Genomic DNA, 6,490 nt, shown 5'->3' on the forward strand with positions numbered 1-6,490 from the left:
AAAAAAAAAAAAAAAAAAGAATTGTTTTATATCCTCGGATATTTGTCTTGCCATATGAAGTTAAGAATGTCTCTTTCCATGTCTTTGAAGAATTTTGTTGGAATTTTGGTGAGGATTGCATTGATTTTGGTAGGATAGGCATCTTTGCTATGTTAATCCTACCAATCCATGAGCATGTGAGATGGGTATTTTTCTGAGCTCTTTGATATCTTTCTTGAGTGACTTGAAGTTCTTGTCATGCAGATCATTCACTTGTTTGGATAGAGTTATCCCAAGGTATTTTTATTTCTTATTTTTTTCTTTCTCTTTTTTTTAAATGAAGTCTCTGTTCATATCAATAGATCTTTTATTGACTACTAGATTTTTATATTCAGGATATTAATCTAAGAATATTTGTACCTGGCAGAGACTGTCCCTCATTATGAGGGTTAGCCTTTACACAACTAACAATTTCTTCAGTTAAAATTAGTTTAGTTGTATAAGCTTTCTTTTACCTGTTATAGACCTTAATTTCTAATTTCTGTACAAATTAAATATTATCCATGTATTCCTTTCATATAGTTATATCCCATAGAGTACTGGGTATATATTATAGATATTTTAATCTTTGAGAATTCATATTACATTTTTTGATTCATTTTGACATAATTTTTGTGCAAGTAGTATATACAGATATAATTTCGATCTCCTACATGTGGATGCCCATGTGGATTTCCCAGTACCTTTTGTTGAAGATGCTGTCTTTTCAACAATGCATTTTTTATCTTTGTCAAAAATCTTAGATGGCTCTTAAATATGTGTACTTTTTTGATTTTTTTGTTCTATGTGTCTGTTTTTGTGTCAGCATAGTATTATTATATGTCCATAAAATATTTTAAAAATCAGCAATGATTATCTCTCAGGCATTGACTTTTTAATCAAGATTGCTTTGGATTTTCCATTAAGACTATTGAAGAAATTTTGTAATGACTTTATAAATTAAAGACATGGATTAACTTCAACTCAATAGTACTGGGTGATTTCAATGTTTCTTTTCAATAGAAAATGTTATTGTGTCAAAGAATAAATAGCAGAAAATAAGAATTTAGTAGTATCATTCATCAAATGTCTGTAATGTATTCCACTCAAACTTCAGAGACTACTCAGCAGCCCACAGAATAATCCCTGAAAAGTGAGAACTAGGAATAAAAAACAAACATGAATGATTTCAGAAACATTGAATACCTTTCTATCTCCCATCACATATAATGCAATAATACTTAATGACTACAGAAAATGAATCCTGAAAATGTACACCAACTTCTAGAAAAAGTAAGACTGATAATACAAAAAGATAATAATTCTAAAGTACTAATTAAAGGAAAGAAAATGATAAAAAGAGAGTAAATAATTTGATAATTCAACTAATAATTAGAAAAATAACAATAATCCAAATCCAAATCAAATAGATTACAGCAAATAATAAAAAATCAGAGATTAAGTTGGATAAATAGAAACAAAGAAAGTCACACAAAGTGTCAATGAATCTAAGGAATTGTTCCTAAAGGAGATAACAAGGTCAACAAACGTGGGATAGTTAAAGAAAAGAAGAAAAAGGCAGTCTAAGTTAACAGAATCAAAAATATTTAGAGAAATATTTCCACATTCACCAAAAAAAACTTAAAATATTATAAAGAAATACTTTAAAAATGTATTCTCTCTTAAGTTGGAAAATGCAAGTGATATGGATAAATTTATATATTCATTCAAACTTTCAAAATTAAATCAAGATGAGACCATCCACTATCATATGATTCTGAGATTGACTTTTCCTGTACAGTGCTATTATATTTTGTCAAATGTCTCTTTTTAATTGTCAACACTTTCTTATTCTCTTATAAAGTAGATTTTTAGAATTTAAAATATTTAAGTCTTTAATCTATAATTCTACACAAGTGACTATAACAGCTTTTATGTGGAATAGCCCCAACTAGAATAAGCCCAAATTTGCATCAACATAGGAATGGTTAAATAAAATACAGTGCAGTTTTATCAGTGAAAAATGAAAAGCCAATCTCAGGAGATGTTATGCTCTATAATCCCTTTTCCTTTGCTCTTATGTGCATGTAAATATGTGCAACAGTGCATGTTAGCAGAAGCAGAGGTCAATTTTATTGTCGTTCTTCATTTACTATCTACCTTGATTTGAATACAGTGTCTGGATCTGATCTGGGGCTGACCAAATAGGCTAGGCTGAATATAACAATAAAATATGATTGGCAAGCACTTGAAATCCAGAGTTCCTGAAATCCACTTTTGTCTCTCTTCCCAGAATTGGAATTACATGCATGACCTACTATGCAAAATAGGCTTTTTTGTTTGTTTATGTGTTTTTATTTTATCCTTGGTATTGAATGAAGATTCTTATGTTTGCATATTTTTTCATATTTCTACATCTTAAAAAAAAGAAATGTGAGTTTCAAATATTTCCTTTTCTATATGGAATAAACTTCTTCCTAGATTTATTATAGGGTTTTCATTTCTATTTATATTTTCACACCTTCATTGACATTATATTGGCTATAGGTCAGAATATGTTTGGGCTTTTTGTTGCATTTTACTGAATATATTGTTTATTTATGTTAATACCTTGATTTTTAAATTCATGGTGGCCATTTTTGTCAGTTTTATTCATCATAGGACTAGGAAACATTCAGAAGCAATTACACAAGAAAATAAAATTCAGCAAATTCAATTGAGATATGAAGAGGTAAAAAGTATTTGTTATTTTGAAACGTTCAGAAAGAGCAAGAGATTAGAGATAGACAGAAACAGAAAGAGACAGAGAAAGAGAAAGAAAAAAGGAGAGACACAGACACAGAAAGAAACATAGAGAGATATAGAAAAATAAAGAGAGATGGAGAAACAGAGATAAAATAAAACATAAAAGCTGTGAGATCTCATAAGTGAGATCAAAAACTGTTAATCATCCAAGGCAAAATTCAGAAGTTGATTGTGTTTCTACACAGACTGAGAGTTCTCATGAGGAATATTTGCAAAGAACAATAGTCACTGAAGTATGAAAATTAGTAAAACTATGAAATGAAACTTAACCTAAGACAATTTTACATTGAAATCTGCATAACAGATTGAAAGACAGTGAAGAAAATACACATCAGGTATCAAGCCCATGTTCATGGATTGGAGAATTTAACAGTGTGAAAATGCTTTTGGCATCTAATGCAGACATCCTAATGAAAGATTTAATATTTTTGTTTTAAACTTCCTTTGCATTAAGCATCTCACATTTTTATTCCATCTCTACCAGCTTTTAACTGTCATCTTCCCTCTTCCATGTTTATATATATCCATCCACTTAATCTTGTTCTGCATCACATTTGAGAATGTTTTCAAACATATACATTTCATATTGTCCTTCCTTTCTATTTTCTTGTCCTTCTTACTTTCTTATACTTTAAAATGGTTTCTAATTATTTGAGTAATTTTTTTCTACTTTCCAGGTAACTTTTAGAAATATTATACTCCCCTAGAAGTATATTCATTATTCATTTTCAAATAAATGTTTCATATTTTCTCAGAATTTCCAATATTGTTCTTTTGAAATACCTTCATTGTATTTGATGACAATTTTTAATAGTACATTATTAAGCAGCTAGTTATGCCACTATTAAAGTAAACTTTAATCAAATATATACAATAAAATTGATTTTTAAAAGTTCCTTATAAATAATAGGAGATATAAGTCCCTTTACTTACATGAATTTCCTATTCAGACTTTTGCAGATAAAATCATCATAATAATAAATCATGGCACAGTCCCCATGAGTCGCAGGGGAGTCGCAGGGCAGCAGGGACAGGATCCTCTCAGCTCCCGAGTGACAGAGGTGGATCAGGGAATTTCTCTGCCCCTTCTCTGCAAGTGGAGGGCTTGCCTCCAGGGAGTGCTTTAACACGGAGACTCGGGTGAGATCTGCCATTTTCTATCCAGTGAGTTTCTAAGACTGGAGCAGCCAGCCAGGAGGCACAGGCCCCAGGAGTCACAGGGGAGTCGCAGGGCAGCAGGGACAGGACAAACTCTAGACAGAGACACTAAGAACATCTAACATCAAAAATCAAGAGATGGCAAAAGACAAACTCAAGAATCCTACCAACAGAAACCAAGACTACTTGGCTTCATCAGAACCATATACTCCCACCGCAGCAAGTCCTGGCTATCTCAAAACACCGGTAAAGCAAAAATTGGATCTAAAATCATATCTCACAATGCTGATAGAGGAACTTAAGAAGGACATGAATAACTCCTTTAAAGAAATACAGGAGAACACAGGTAAAGAGGTACAAGCCCTTAAAGAGGAAACAAAAAAATCCCATAAAGAATTACAGGAGATCACAAGGAAACAAGTAGAAGCACTTAAAGAGCAAACTCAAAAATCCCTTAAAGAATTGCAGGAAAACACAAACAAACAGGTGAAGGAATTGAGTAAAACCATCCAGGACCTAAAAATGGAAGTCGAAACAATAAAGAAATCACAAAAAGAGACAACTCTGGAGTTAGAAATCTTTGGAAAGAAGTCAGGAAACATAGATGCAAGCATCACCAACAGAATACAAGAGATAGAAGAGAGAATCTCGGGGGAAGAAGATAACGTAGACAACACTGACAGAACAGTCAAATAAAATGCAAAAAGCAAAAAGACCCTAACCCAAAACATACAGGAAATCCAGGACACAATGAGAAGACCAAACCTAAGGATAATAGGTATAGGAGAGAGGGAAGACCTCCAACTTAAAGGGCCAGTAAATATCTTCAACAAAATTATAGAAGAAAACTTCCCTAACATAAAGAAAGAGATGCCTGTGAACATACAAGAAGCCTATAGAACCTCAAATAGACTGGACCAGAAAAGAAATTCCTCCTGCCACATAATAGTCAAAACACCAAATGCACAAAACAAAGAAAGAATACTGAAAGCAGTATGGGAAAAAGGTCAAATAATATATAAAGGCAGGCCTATCAGAATTACGGCAGATTTCTCACCAGAGACTATGAAAGTTAGAAGATCCTTGGCAGATGTCATACAGACCCTAAGAGAACACAAATGCCAGCCCAGACTACTATACCCAGCAAAACTCTCAATCACCATAGACGGAGAAACCAAAGTATTCCATGACAAAACCAAATTCACAATATATTTCCACAAATCCAACCCTTCAAAGAGTAATAATTGAAAACTCCAACAAAAGGAGGGGAACTACATCCCTGAAAAAGCAAAAATGTAATCATCTACCAAAACTAAAAGAAGATAGGCACATTAACAGAATGCTAGTTCTAACTACAAAAATAACAAGAAGCAACAATTACTTTTCCTTAGTACCTATTAATATCAATGGACTCAATTCTCCAATAAAAAGACATAGACTATTAGATTGGGTACGTAAATAGGACCCAACATTTTGCTGCATACAGGAAACCCACCTCAGTGACAAAGACAGACACTACCTCAGAATAAAAGACTGGAAAACAATTCTCCAAGCCAATGGTCCCAAGAAAAAAGCTGGAGTAGCCATTCTAATATCGAATAAAATCGACTTTTACCCTAAAGGGATCAAAAAAGATAAGGAGGGACATTTCATATTCATCAAAGGTAAGATCTACCAAAATGAACTCTCAATTCAGAACCTCTATGCTCCAAATGCAAGGGCATCTCCATTCATAAAAGAAACTTTACTAAAGCTCCAAGCACACATTACACCGCGCACAATAGTAGTGGGAGATTTCAACAACCCACTCTCTGCAATGGACAGATTATGGAAACAGAAACTAAACAAGGACACAGTGAGACTAACAGAAGTTATGATACAGATGGATTTAACAGATATCTATAGAACTTTTTATCCTAAAACAAAAGGATATACCTTCTTCTCAGAACCTCATAGTGCCTTCTCCAAAATTGACCATATAAATGGTCACAAATCAGGCCTCAACAGATTCAAGAAGATTGAAATAATTCCTTGTATCCTATCAGATTACCATGGACTAAGGCTACCCCTCAATAACATCATAAACAATAGAATGCCCACATACAAGTGGAAGCTTATCAACACTCTACTCAATGATAATCTGGTCAAGGAAGGAATAAAGAAAGAAATTCAAGACTTTCTAGAGTTTAATGAAAATGAAGCCACAACATACCCAAACTTATGGGACACAATGAAAGCAGTCCTAAGAGGAAAACTCATAGCTTTAAGTGCCTCCAAAAAGAAACTGGAGAGAGCATACACCAGCAATTTGACAGCACACCTGAAGGTGCTAGAACAAAAAGGAGCAAATTCACCCAAGAGGAGTCAAAGGCAGGAAATAATCAAACTCAGAGCTGAAATCAACCAAATAGAAACAAAAAGAACTATACAAAGGCTGGGCTGTGGTGGCTCATGCCTTTAATCCCAGCACTTGGGAGGCAGAGGCAGGCAGATTTCTGAGTTTGAGGCC

Source organism: Mastomys coucha, unplaced genomic scaffold (genome assembly GCF_008632895.1).
Source record: "Mastomys coucha isolate ucsf_1 unplaced genomic scaffold, UCSF_Mcou_1 pScaffold3, whole genome shotgun sequence".
Lineage (NCBI taxonomy): Eukaryota > Metazoa > Chordata > Mammalia > Rodentia > Muridae > Mastomys > Mastomys coucha.